Consider the following 12,326-nt stretch of genomic DNA (forward strand, 5'->3'; position numbering starts at 1 on the left):
AAGATCGAAATTTATCTAAAGCGAATACAACTGCTAAGAGTTCTTTTTCCGTAGTGGTGTAGTTGCTTTGTACAGCATCTAGGGTTTTTGAGGCATAACAAATGACATGAGGCTCTTTGTCTATCTTTTGCCCTAACACGGCCCCCACATTGGGTTTGCTTGCGTCGCACATAATTTTAAAAGGGTAGTTCCAATCTGGTGCTTGCACTATAGGAGCGGTCACCAACTTCTGCTTGAGTGTATCAAAAGCCTCCTTACATTTTGGGCCGGACTCAAATTTCCTATCTTTCTGCAATAACTCGCATAATGGTTCAGCCACTTTTGAGATGTTTTTTTATGAAACGTCTGTAAAATCCTGCATAGCCAAAAAAAGAACAAATTTCCCTTACAGTGGAGGGATATGACAAAGAATTAATAATGTCAATTTTGGCCTTATCGACCTCAATCCCCTTGGCAGAAACTATATGACCTAGAACCAGACCCTTATCTACCATAAAATGACACTTTTCATAGTTCAAGAGAAGATTAAATTCTATGCACCTATTCAAAATTATCGTGAGGTTTTTAAGGCATTCATCAAAATAATTTCCATACACAGTAAAATCATCCATAAAAACTTCAATAATTTTCTCCACATATTCAGAAAATATACTCATCATATATCTCTGGAATGTGGCTGTTGCGTTACAAAGTCCAAATGGCATCCTTCTATACGCAAAAGTGCTGAATGGGCATGTAAAAGTGGTCTTTTCCTGATCCTCTGGTTCAACTGGAATTTGGAAGAAACCTGAGTATCCATCAAGACAATAAAAGTGAGTTTTACCTGATAAACTTTCAAACATTTGATCTATAAAAGGAAGAGGGAAATGATCTTTTCTAGTGTAGGAGTTCAAATTCCTATAATCAATACAGACACGCCACCCATTTTGTACTCGAGTTGGTACCAAGTCACCTTCGGCATTTTTCTTTACTGTCACACCTATTTTCTTGGGCACGATTTGAACCGGACTTACCCATCTACTATCAGAAATGGGGTAGATTATGTCAGCATCTAGCAGCTTGATTATCTCCTCTTCTACCACCTCCATCATATTTGGGTTTAATCGCCTTTGGGCCTCTCGCCTCGATTTTGCATTTTCCTCCAAGTAGATTCTGTGTGTGCATGTCAAGGGGCTTATTCCTTTCAAATCGGCAATGGTCCAGCCAATCCTTATGACTTTTCAGTACCTGGATCAAATTTTCTTCCTCGACCTTAGAGAGTTTGTTCGAAACTATGATTGGTAGGGTATTACCTTTCCCCAAAAACGCATACTTAAGATGTTCGGGAAGCGGTTTCAATTCCAATTCTGAAGCCTGCACAACAGAAGGTAAAAGTTTAGTATTTGATGGAGACAATAACTCATTAACAGATTCATATTCATCAGATATAAATTCAGATTTATCTTCATAAATCGACTCAAAAGTCTCATCTACTAATGAGTCGATTATGTAGACACAATTTACGCTCAAAATTTCGCTTGGATGACTAATGGCGTCATAAACATTAAACTTCAGAATCTCCCTATCAAATTCCATCGTAAGAGTTTCGCTTCGAACGTCTATCTAATGCTAGTGGTACTAAGGAAAGGTCGGCCCAACAGGAGCTCCGAAGATCCAGTAGTGTTATCCTCCTTCATCTTTTTCACATAAAAATCTGTAGGGAAAATAAGTTCGTTAACTTTTACTAGTACGTCCTCAAAGACTCCTACGGGGTGCACAACAGACCTGTCTGCCAACTGAATTATAACACCTATTTTCGTCAGAAAACCCTCGTTAAGTGATTCATAAATAGAATAAGACATAACATTTATAGAGACCCCTAAATCACACATGGCCTATTTTGCATGGTATAGCGAACATACCCCTATCTTTGCATTTTGCCAGCATTTTCTGCTGTAGCACTGTGGATACATTTTCACCAGCACTTACCTTTTCGTTACTTGTTAGTTTTCGTTTTTTGGTGCAAAGCTCCTTGAGGAACTTGGCATACCACAGAATCTGTCTGATGGCATCCAGCAGTGGTAAATTAATCTCGACATTCCTGAATGTTTGGAGGATTTCTTTGTCTTCTTTACTTTTTCGACACAGATTTAATCGTCCTGGTAATGGAGGTCAGATTTTCGGCAGTGAGGGTTTCAGTCGGACCTGTTTGCCGTTTTCGGGTTTTTCTTGGGCGGTTTCTTGGCCAAGATTTCTGTCAAGAATTGGTTCCAGTACCTTTCCACTTCGCAGCATCACTGCATTTGCTTTTTGCCTCGGGTTTAGTTCTATTTGTGATGGTAGCTTCCCTTGAGAGTTCAATCTCTCAATTGATGTGGTCAACTCCCTTATGGATGCCTTAGTTTTTTGTTGGAAATCCTTCGTCTTTCTTTGGAAATTAAGAGTTTACTGTTGAAAATCAAGGACATTAGCTGTTAATTTATTAACCATGGTTTCTAGAGAATTACCTGAATCTCGAGGCTGTTGTGGAAACCAATTTTGGTTTGACTGGTTAAATCGTTGATTGGCCCCATAACTTAAGTTAGGGTGATCTCTCCATCCTGGGTTGTAAGTATTAGCGTAAGGGTCGTATCGCCTTTGTGGTGGCCCAGGAAAATTCCTCACACCATCTAAATGAGCCATAGTATCATCATTCAAACTAGGACATGCATCAGTTGAATGTTTAGGAGTAGCACATATTCCGCACAGCCGGGCTGATTTTGCTTTTTCTGCAATAAGAGAATTCAGAATATTAGCAATTCTATCAACCTTATCTTCTAAGGTCGAATTACTTAGCTGGGGAACCCTTCTAGGGGGTTCAGGATTGGCTCGGAATTGCTGAGAATATGCAGCCATCGTGGAGATTAAGTCTTTTGCTTGTTGTGGAGTCATGTTGACCAACGCTCCTCCACTTGCGGCATCTACCATATTCATCTCTATGGGTTTCAGGCTTTCATAAAAGTACTGGAGCAAAGACTATTCCGTTATACCGTATTGTGGGTAACTTGCACACAACTTCTTGAATCGCTCCCAATAGTCGCACAGAGACTCTGCGTCTTTTTGCCTTATTCCCATGATTTCTCTTCTTAACTCAGCTGCACACGACGCTGGGAAAAACCTTTTGAGAAACAAACGAGACAATTCAGACCAAGTCGTTACAAATCCAGGAGGTAAATAAAATAACCATTCCCTAGAAGAATCTGCTAAGGAAAAACGGAAAGCACGCAGTTTAATTTGATCCTCAGTTACCCCCTGAGGTTTCATACTAAAGCAAACCATATGAAATTATTTCAAATGCTTGTGGGGATTTTCGTTCTGTAACCTTTGAAAAGTTGGCAGTAGCTGGATCAAGCCTGACTTTAATTCAAAATCAGTATCCATAGTAGGATATGCGATGCATAGTGGTGGTTGTTCCATCGACGTTTCGGTCAGTTGCTGAATTGTCTGAGCCATAGGTTGAGGTGCTAAATTAGGTTTTACGTCAACCTTAACGTTAAACACTTCTTCTGGGGAATCGACTTCTACTTTTTCGCCTTCAAAAGTTTCAGTAGGATTTTCGTTAACCCTAGACTCTGCTGCGTCGTCAATTCTGATTTCTGGCGGTGGATTACTTTGAGTCCCAACCACTGCTGACTGCTTTTACCTTAGCTTTGTTTCCTTACGATTAGCTCTCGCAGTCTTTTCAATTTCTGAATCAAATGCAAGAGTTCCTAGAGCAGATCTGGCCATAAAAAACAAAAATAAGATTAGTATGTTACCGGTCCTCGGCAACGGCTCCAAAATTTGATGCGGTCGTTGAGAGCACCAATAATATCCTATTCCCTGTAAAATAGTAAAAATAACACTAAAAGGGAAGTAGGGTCGAATCCTCAGGGACTGGATTGTACAAATGCTCGTTTCTTGAAATATTGGACAATTTCTTGGCTAAGAAAACCTGCGTTCCTTAAAAATAAGAAAATGGAATTAAGAATTTCGATTTGGAAAAATAAAATAAAAACAGAATTTAAAGTGAGTTGAAATTGCGAAATTATATAAATTGCGGAAATTAAAATGAAGAATATAAAAATAAACAGAGTTTGGGGAAAAGAAAGTTTCTTATGTGGCGAGATTTCAGCCTCCGGTTGCCTCGTTCCGCCTTGGGTTCAATCCTTGGCTTTTAAGTAACTCTTTTCGAGCATGATAAGCTAGTTATAGTGGAAAAGGACGCCTACGACCACCAGCTCCAAGGGTTTAGACTTAAAATTTGGCGGAGCCTGACTCTAGCCAATAATCGCTTTTGTGGGACTATCTTCTGCTAGATCATCACTTCCCAACGGCGAATACCACGCCGTTTTGTCTCTTGGATTCACCAACCTCTGTCGTAGAAAAGCCAACGAACCGACTGTGCAATCTTTCCAAAAAGTACAAAGCGGTCGTTCCTTACACAAGTTGAAAAGATCACCTATTAAGGGACATGGACGGAAGCGTCAGCCCCGTAATACGGAGAAGTGATGAATACCTTGTTGAGAAGGCTAAGCGCAGGTTCTAAGCCTCATGAACCTTTTTGGGGAATTTTGACAACCTTCGGCTAGATTGCTTTAGTGGCTCATGATTTTTAGGAAAGAAATAAATAAAATAGATACGAGATTTTTATTGAAGAAAATATGGAGAGAACAAAAGACAGAGTTTTTTGGAGAGGGAGTGATTACAGAAAAAAGAGATGTCAAATATGTGTCACTCCATCCCCTATTTATAGTACTAGAAAACCTAGTCTATTATTAATGAAATTCTAAAAGATAAATACAAATAAATAAATATAATTAAATATAAATAAAGATAAATGAAAATAAATCCTAGAATTAAATCTAAATAAAAATCCTTAATAATTATCCTAATATAATTGAAATTAAAATAGAGTCTTGTACTATAAAATATCTTTTTTTGCATTTTAGTCCTTGGGTCTTCCATGTTTGCATTTTTGGCACCATTTCTCTCTTTCTTTGTATGTTGGCCCATTATATTTTCAAATTCGCACTTTTTGCCTTTAAATTTTCTTTTGCCTCTAATTTACTCCCTAAAAGATAAAAGACCACAAAATAATCCAAATTAGTAGAATCATACTCAAAATAAGCATGCAATTAGCACATAAAATATGTCGTTCTAGAGTATTATCATCAAGCCCTGAATATTGCTATGATTTTCTTTCTTTTGTTAACTCTGGGGCTGATCTTTGCCCCTTGCTTCTAAACTTGTCCTTGAAATACTGAAAAGTCTTTATTGTAAGATATTTAAAGAGCTAGAAGAAACGCAGGTCTTGTCCCACTAGAAAAGTATACAAAAATAACACTACATTTAATCAATAAACTTAAGCGACAAGACAAAGAAAAAGTTGAAGGAACAAAGAACAGAAAGTTGTTGAGATTCCACGATGCCGTAAATGAAAAATGAAAAATCAACTATATAGAGAAAAATATTAAAGTAAAGCAAGAAGGCTGAAGACGAGGAAAATTAAACTAAACCCGATCAAGGAAACAAGGTGCATCAGTCAACGCTGAAAATCCATAAGAGATGGCCACCATAATAAAAGAAAATTAGGATAAATTTTTATTTTTATTTTAAAAAAATTGAATGTTTATAATGACTTGAGTTATTCTTGTGCGAAGATGCAGCTTTAGTTTTTCCCAATAATCAATTTATTGTAAAAACTCAATTTTTTTATTGAAAATAAACTCAATTTTTTTCTATAATACCTAAGTTTTTATCTTTACTAAAACAACTAAAGTTAATTCTAAAAAAAAAAGTTAAAAAGATAAGGGTAAACTATTAAAATAATCACTTTTGTTTATCTCAGGTTACATTTTAGTCATTTGTTAATGTTACCTTTTAGTCATATATATTAGCCTGTTGTAACATTTTAGTCATTGAGCCATTAATTGTTGTTAACGTTGTAGCGATAAGTTAACATGGCACGTTAAACTATTATTTTAAACAAAAAATTTAGGTTAAATTATACAATTGATCCCCATATTTTTTTTTGTTTTGAGTAATTTAAATTTTTTTATTTTATGTTCATTTAACTTCCATTTTTTTCCTTTATTTCTCATTCTATTTTGTTTCTCCCTTCTCCATTATCCAATATCTTCCTCTACTAACACTGGTGTACTTTATTTCATTTGCTCGATAATTCAATTATACACTTTTCGAACTGTAATAGCCCAAAATTGGGTCTAGTTGGAACAGAGGTTTCAGGACCACAAAATCTGAGATATAAATAATTATTTTATGATTATTTTGAGGTCTATGATATGATTTCATGATTGTGTGAAAATTTCGTGAAGAAATTCTATGCATAAAGTGCTTAATTCGAAGTTAGGGACTAAATTGAAGAAGTTGCAAAACTTACATTCTAGAAATTTCTAGTATGAAATTGATTTGAAATATTAATTAGAAGGTCTTAAATAGAAATTTTACCAATTTCTAAGTTATGGACAAAAATTGGACATGGATGGAATTTTTGGAAAGTTTAGTAGTAAGGGTATTTTGGTCATTTAGGGGTAAAATGAATTAAAATACAAAATTAAAAGCCAATTTTGCTCATCTTCTTCACCATGGACGTGTATACCAAGGGAGACTCCATGGCTAGGGTTTTCAAGCTTCCCAAGCTCAATTGTAAGTCCGTTCTAACCCCGTTTTTCAAGTTCTTTATGTTTTTGGAGTCCCGGTAACTTGATTTAGCTTATGCTAGCAATAATTCAACCTAGGGTTCATATTTGGAAAAATACCCATAGGTAAAATTTGTGTATTCTGGTGTTTTATGATACAATATGAGGTTTTAAATTATGTTATACAACTTGTGCTACTCGGTTTTAAGTGAAAACGAGCAAAAGGGCTTAATCGGTAAAAATACCTAATAGTCATAAGTATATGTTAGAGTGAGAATTTGATGTTGCCATAGAAGGGAAAAGTGATCATCATGTCATAAAACATAAGAATAAGGGATGAAGTTTAATTCCCGGGCCTAGGGGCAAAAGTGTAAATATGCAAAAGTTTAGGGGCAAAATTTTTATTTTTCCAAAGTTTGAGTTAAGGACTATTTTGAATAGAAAATTAATTAAATAAGTAAAATATGATGTTTTAGATCCCGAAAAACGAGATTTGAACCTAGAATGAGAGAAAAATCGAAAATTGGGAAAGTTGGTAAAATGGCCGTTTTAATATCAAGGTAAGTTCATATGTATAATAAGCATTAATTTATGCATGTTTCAATGTAAAATTGATATATTTACTATGATCTCCGAGGTGTTGAAAGTATGTAAGTTGGTATGATAATAATCAACAATAATCTTGTAATTTATATTTGAAAGTTAAATTTAGTGAATTAATTGAATTATGTTAAATTAAATGATTATGGTGCCAAGTTTATGAATTGATTTAAAATATGTCTATGGTACATGAAGTGCATTGAATTATCATACATAAATGTGATTTCTATGATTATGGATATTATGGGAAATTGTAAGTTCATATGATTTTTAATAAGACAATGTGTAATTTAATGTTATTATGTTGATATTAAATGAGATGTAAGTTTATATGTAAGTAATACATCACTATTACTTGTATTATGATATTTTATAAAAATATTGGAAATATGTTTGTGGATAATTACTTGATTGGTGAAATTGTTGGAAAAGAGAGAGAAATCCCGGTTGAACCTTCGGAAAGATTGGATGATACAGATGGTATGTAGCTAGGTCACATGTATAGTGCTGAGTGCACATCATGTGTACAAGAGAGCTACAAGACATTATGATGTAGCTAGGTCGCAAGGGTGATACTATGTGTACACCATGTAGACAAGAGAGCTACGGGATATATGTAGCTAGGTCGCATGCGTGGTTCCAAGTGAAGGACACCATGTAGACAAGAGAGCTACGAGATAAACTAGCTAGGTCACATGGGTGGTACTAAGTGTTCACCATGTGTACAAGAGAGCCGAACTATATGATGGGTGGAGCTATGTACTGAAACCACCAAGTATCGAGGATTGATCTGAAGTGTTCAACGGGAGACTCTCTATGTATTGCTTTGTGAGTTTTGTGATGAATATGTGCAGGAACTTGGTTATGTGAATGATGTGTTCATTAAGTGACCAGGATGTGGTAAGGTTATAAACAAGTAAGTTATACATGAGGATGATTTTATGGTGACCTTGTGATGTATGAAATGTGGTGAAAATGATTTGTGATATGTATGTTAAAATGAGGTTAATACAAAAAAAGTGTGAAAGAGTGGATTAGCAATAAAATTGTTTTGGACAGTAGCAGTGACTTGAATTTGAAAAATCACCAAAAATAGTATAAATTGAATCAGAGACTTAATGAGATATCAAATTAAAGCTTAATGAGTCTATTTTCATATAAAAGAAACATAGAAAGCAAAGAAGTTCTATATTTTTAGATATTTATGTTTTCGTGAGACTGATTCAGAATGATTACGTGATCCCCTGTTCTGACTTTAGAAAATCAAAAAAATTTGGAGAAAAATAATTAGAGGCTAAAAATTATATTTTTAAAATCCATAATGAGTCTATTTTCAAGATAAATCAACAATAATATTATCCGAGTTCTGTACTGTGAGATAATTATTTTTTAGTGAAGAGAGGCAGAACTGTCAGAAAGTGAAACAGGGGAAATTTTAATGAATAAACTGTACTAATTGGCTAAACTAAAAATTATGAAAATTTTATGGTGGAACTATATGTCAGTCTAGTTTCAGGGGAAATTTACGGATCTTAATTTAGAGCTCTGTAGCTCGAATTATAAATAATTAAGTGACTATGACTCGTGTGGACAGTTTGATGTGAACATTTATTAGTAAATTGTGAAATCGTACTTACAAAAATGCTATATACATTAAGGATGTGGAATGGAGAGGAGGAGGAGGAAAATAAATATATGTGGAATACATGGAAACTATGGTATATGAAATATTGATATAATGAAATAAATGATATGTGTTTATAAGAAAACAAAAAGAGAATGTTATGTATCATGACATGTATATATATATATATATATATATATATATATATGACTAGTCTCAATGTAATGCTTGTTGGGTATGGAATTGAATTGAAATGTTTCAGGCAAACATGTTATTCTCATGATCTGAATCGTGGTATTTTATAAAGATATGATCTAACTTTAAATATGAATGCTTGATGATTAAGCTGAAGATATTTGGTAAGATGATAATCTTGGTATAAATGTATAAGTGGTACTATAGTAAACAAGGTAAAATGAGTATGAGAGACACATGTATGATGACATACAAATGCTATGTTTGTGGTTTAATTGAGGATGTTTAATCATTAAATGAATACCTTGTTATATGCTTTTGATTTTGTATAAGTGTGTAAGAGATCAAGGTTGACCAAAGCTTGGAAAATAGCCTAAGTATATTCCACACAAGCAGAGACACGACCATGTGTCTCAGCCGTGTATGGAACACAACTTTGGGACACGAGCGTGTGGAGCCTTAAAGCATGAAATTTCCAAGATTTTCGTAAGTTCTCGGTTTAGTCCCAAACCCTTTCTAAAGTATGTTTTGGGCTCCGTAGACTCAAATAAAAGACTATGTGTAAGAGAATGAACGCTTTGAAATATGAATAAAATTTTATGGCTCGTATTTTAGTTTAATGTTTGTATGTTTGTCTGGTAACGCCTTGTACCTTAGCCCGGCCTCGGATACGGGTAAGGGGTGTTACACGAACACTTTACAAATTTAGGATGATTTTAGGGGCATTACAATATTGACAATTTATTGAATGGTGTTCATGGGCTATACTGAGTGTATGAATGATATCTACTCCATCAATGAAGATCATGTCACATGGGGCAACATATTTCGAAGATTGGATCAAATCAGATCGCCCTATCTAATCCCTTGACTCGTGGATAATAGATTGAATAAAGACTCTAATTGGTTAGCTACCAAGAGTCCATATCTACATTGCTTGTTATTATTATATTGTATTTAACTTATCTCACTGTTGTTTTAGTAAGATTATGATAGATCTTCTTATGTTAGCAAGTATCGAAATAATTTATTTAATTGAGAGAATTGTATAGGTTATTGTATAAAGAGTTTAAGCACTCAATTTGTTCTTGTTGAGGAATGTCATTGTATGAGTGCATTTTGATAGTAAAACATTTTTGTTGTTGTTTTACTTGGGGTGAACTTAGTAGTGAGAGTATTGATCTTCAAGGTGTAAATGTGAGGTATATTGCCACGGAGTGTGTGATGACGTCACAAACTAACTAAAATACGACAAAGGCAAGCGCACCTATCAAATGGTAGTATAGCTATAGTGAGTCGAGAATATCGTATCCACGAGGACTAAAAGTACTAGTAGTTACTATCTTTTTATTATCCAGCCGAATAAATTGAAGGGATTTATTTTAACCTAATCTTAACTAACCTAATTACTAAGATGAAACAAAGAATAAAGTAGGAAAATATTTGAAGAAAACCAATAAGAGAGACAACACCCAGGAAAGAATCCACCTAGACTTCACTTATTATTCTAAATCCGAATTAAACAATTTATTCACTTGTCTTGATCTGTAGAACTCCCTAACTTATGTTAATATCTCTTTTGAGAATAAAAACAACTGACTCTAGGTTGATTAATTGAAATTTCTTTCTAATTAAAACCCCTATTGTCGCATTAACTCGATCTATGGATTCCCCTATTAGATTTGACTCTAATCCGGTAGATTTATGTCATCCTATTTCTAGGATTGCATGCAACTCCACTCAATTATGCCAGATCTACTATTAAACAGGGACTTTTGCTCCACTGAATGAGCACATCAATCATGAATTAATATCTTAAAAAAATTAAAACATGAAATAAGAATACATAATTGAGATCAAGAACAAATATTTATCATGTAATTCAGAAAAATCAAATAATAAGATCCGTTTTAAGTTTCATCCTCCCTAGGTATCTACGGAATTTAGTTCATACTTTGGAAGGAAAACATATCAAAATTACGAAAACAACAAAACATAAAGAAACCTAAAAACTTCGAGAGAAATTGAATGAAGATCTTCAGTCTTGAAGGAGATCCTACTTCTCAGTTGAATCCGTTGGCATTCTTCGAGTCTTTTCTTCATTCAGCTCTGCGTGCCCCCTTAGGTCCTCTTCTAGTGTGTATTTATAAATTTTAGAATGCTCAGTAATCTTAAAAATTGGCTTTTTTTTGCGTGTTTGAGAAATAGGGAGCGATATCAACGGCTGGCACATGGGCGTGTGGCCAACCTGTGTGTCTCACACGGGCATGTGCTTAGCCCTTGTGGGAATGGCCAGGCTGTGTGGATCCTAAAAGTAGCTCGTTTTCTCCGATTTTGGCCGGTTTTCTACTTCTTTTGCTCACTTATGCTTTCTTAAGTATAGAAACATGAAATTAAAGGATTAGGAGCATCTGATTCACTAAATTACATAATAAATCATCCAAGAAACATGCTAAGCATGAGATTAAAACATGTTACTTTTATGGTTTATCAAATATCCCCACACTTAAGCATTTGCTTGTCCTCAAGCAAAATCCTCAACTTACAATTAAAATTAATCTTTCTCCCTTCATAATTCTCATCAATAATGTTTTATCATAACTCACAAATAATCATATACTGATAATTTAACTAAAAGAACACTAAATATTCTAACAATCCAAGTCGAACATTTTTAAGGCAAGAAAACATAGGTATTTCCCCTTATCTAAGTAATTGCCTTTAATTCAAAACTGACAAGATTTGACATCCTTACTAAAGATTCACTCAATCACTCAAAGTGTTTAAGGTTCAAAAATTAAGCACTTAAAAGTCAAATATGAAAAGTTACTACCATAGGCTTGCATGAAAATCAAATCTCCGCCACTATAAAATGAAATGATACACAAATCAAAAGGTTTTTCAAAGGTTATAATGGGGCTTGGGTTAAAGGTGTGGATAGAGGCCGAAAAAGAAGGTTAGAATCGAGATCGAATTGATAAATTACCTAACTAGAAAAATTAACTAATACTGAATAATTACATCAATCGAAATAATTTACGAAAAACACGAGCTTCTTCTCAGAATATGAAATTAACTATTTAAGCTCAAACCAAAGAACTAGTAATAATCAACATATATGTAAATTTATATATTTTTAAATTTTTTTTCACTTTTTTTTATCAATGGATAATAAGAGAAAATTTAACAACTGAACAAAAGAAGATAGTTAGGCAACTAGCAAAATTAAATCTCGACAAAAAGGGAGT

The sequence above is a fragment of the Gossypium arboreum genome, chromosome 11 (assembly GCF_025698485.1).
Source record: "Gossypium arboreum isolate Shixiya-1 chromosome 11, ASM2569848v2, whole genome shotgun sequence".
NCBI classification, from domain to species: domain Eukaryota; kingdom Viridiplantae; phylum Streptophyta; class Magnoliopsida; order Malvales; family Malvaceae; genus Gossypium; species Gossypium arboreum.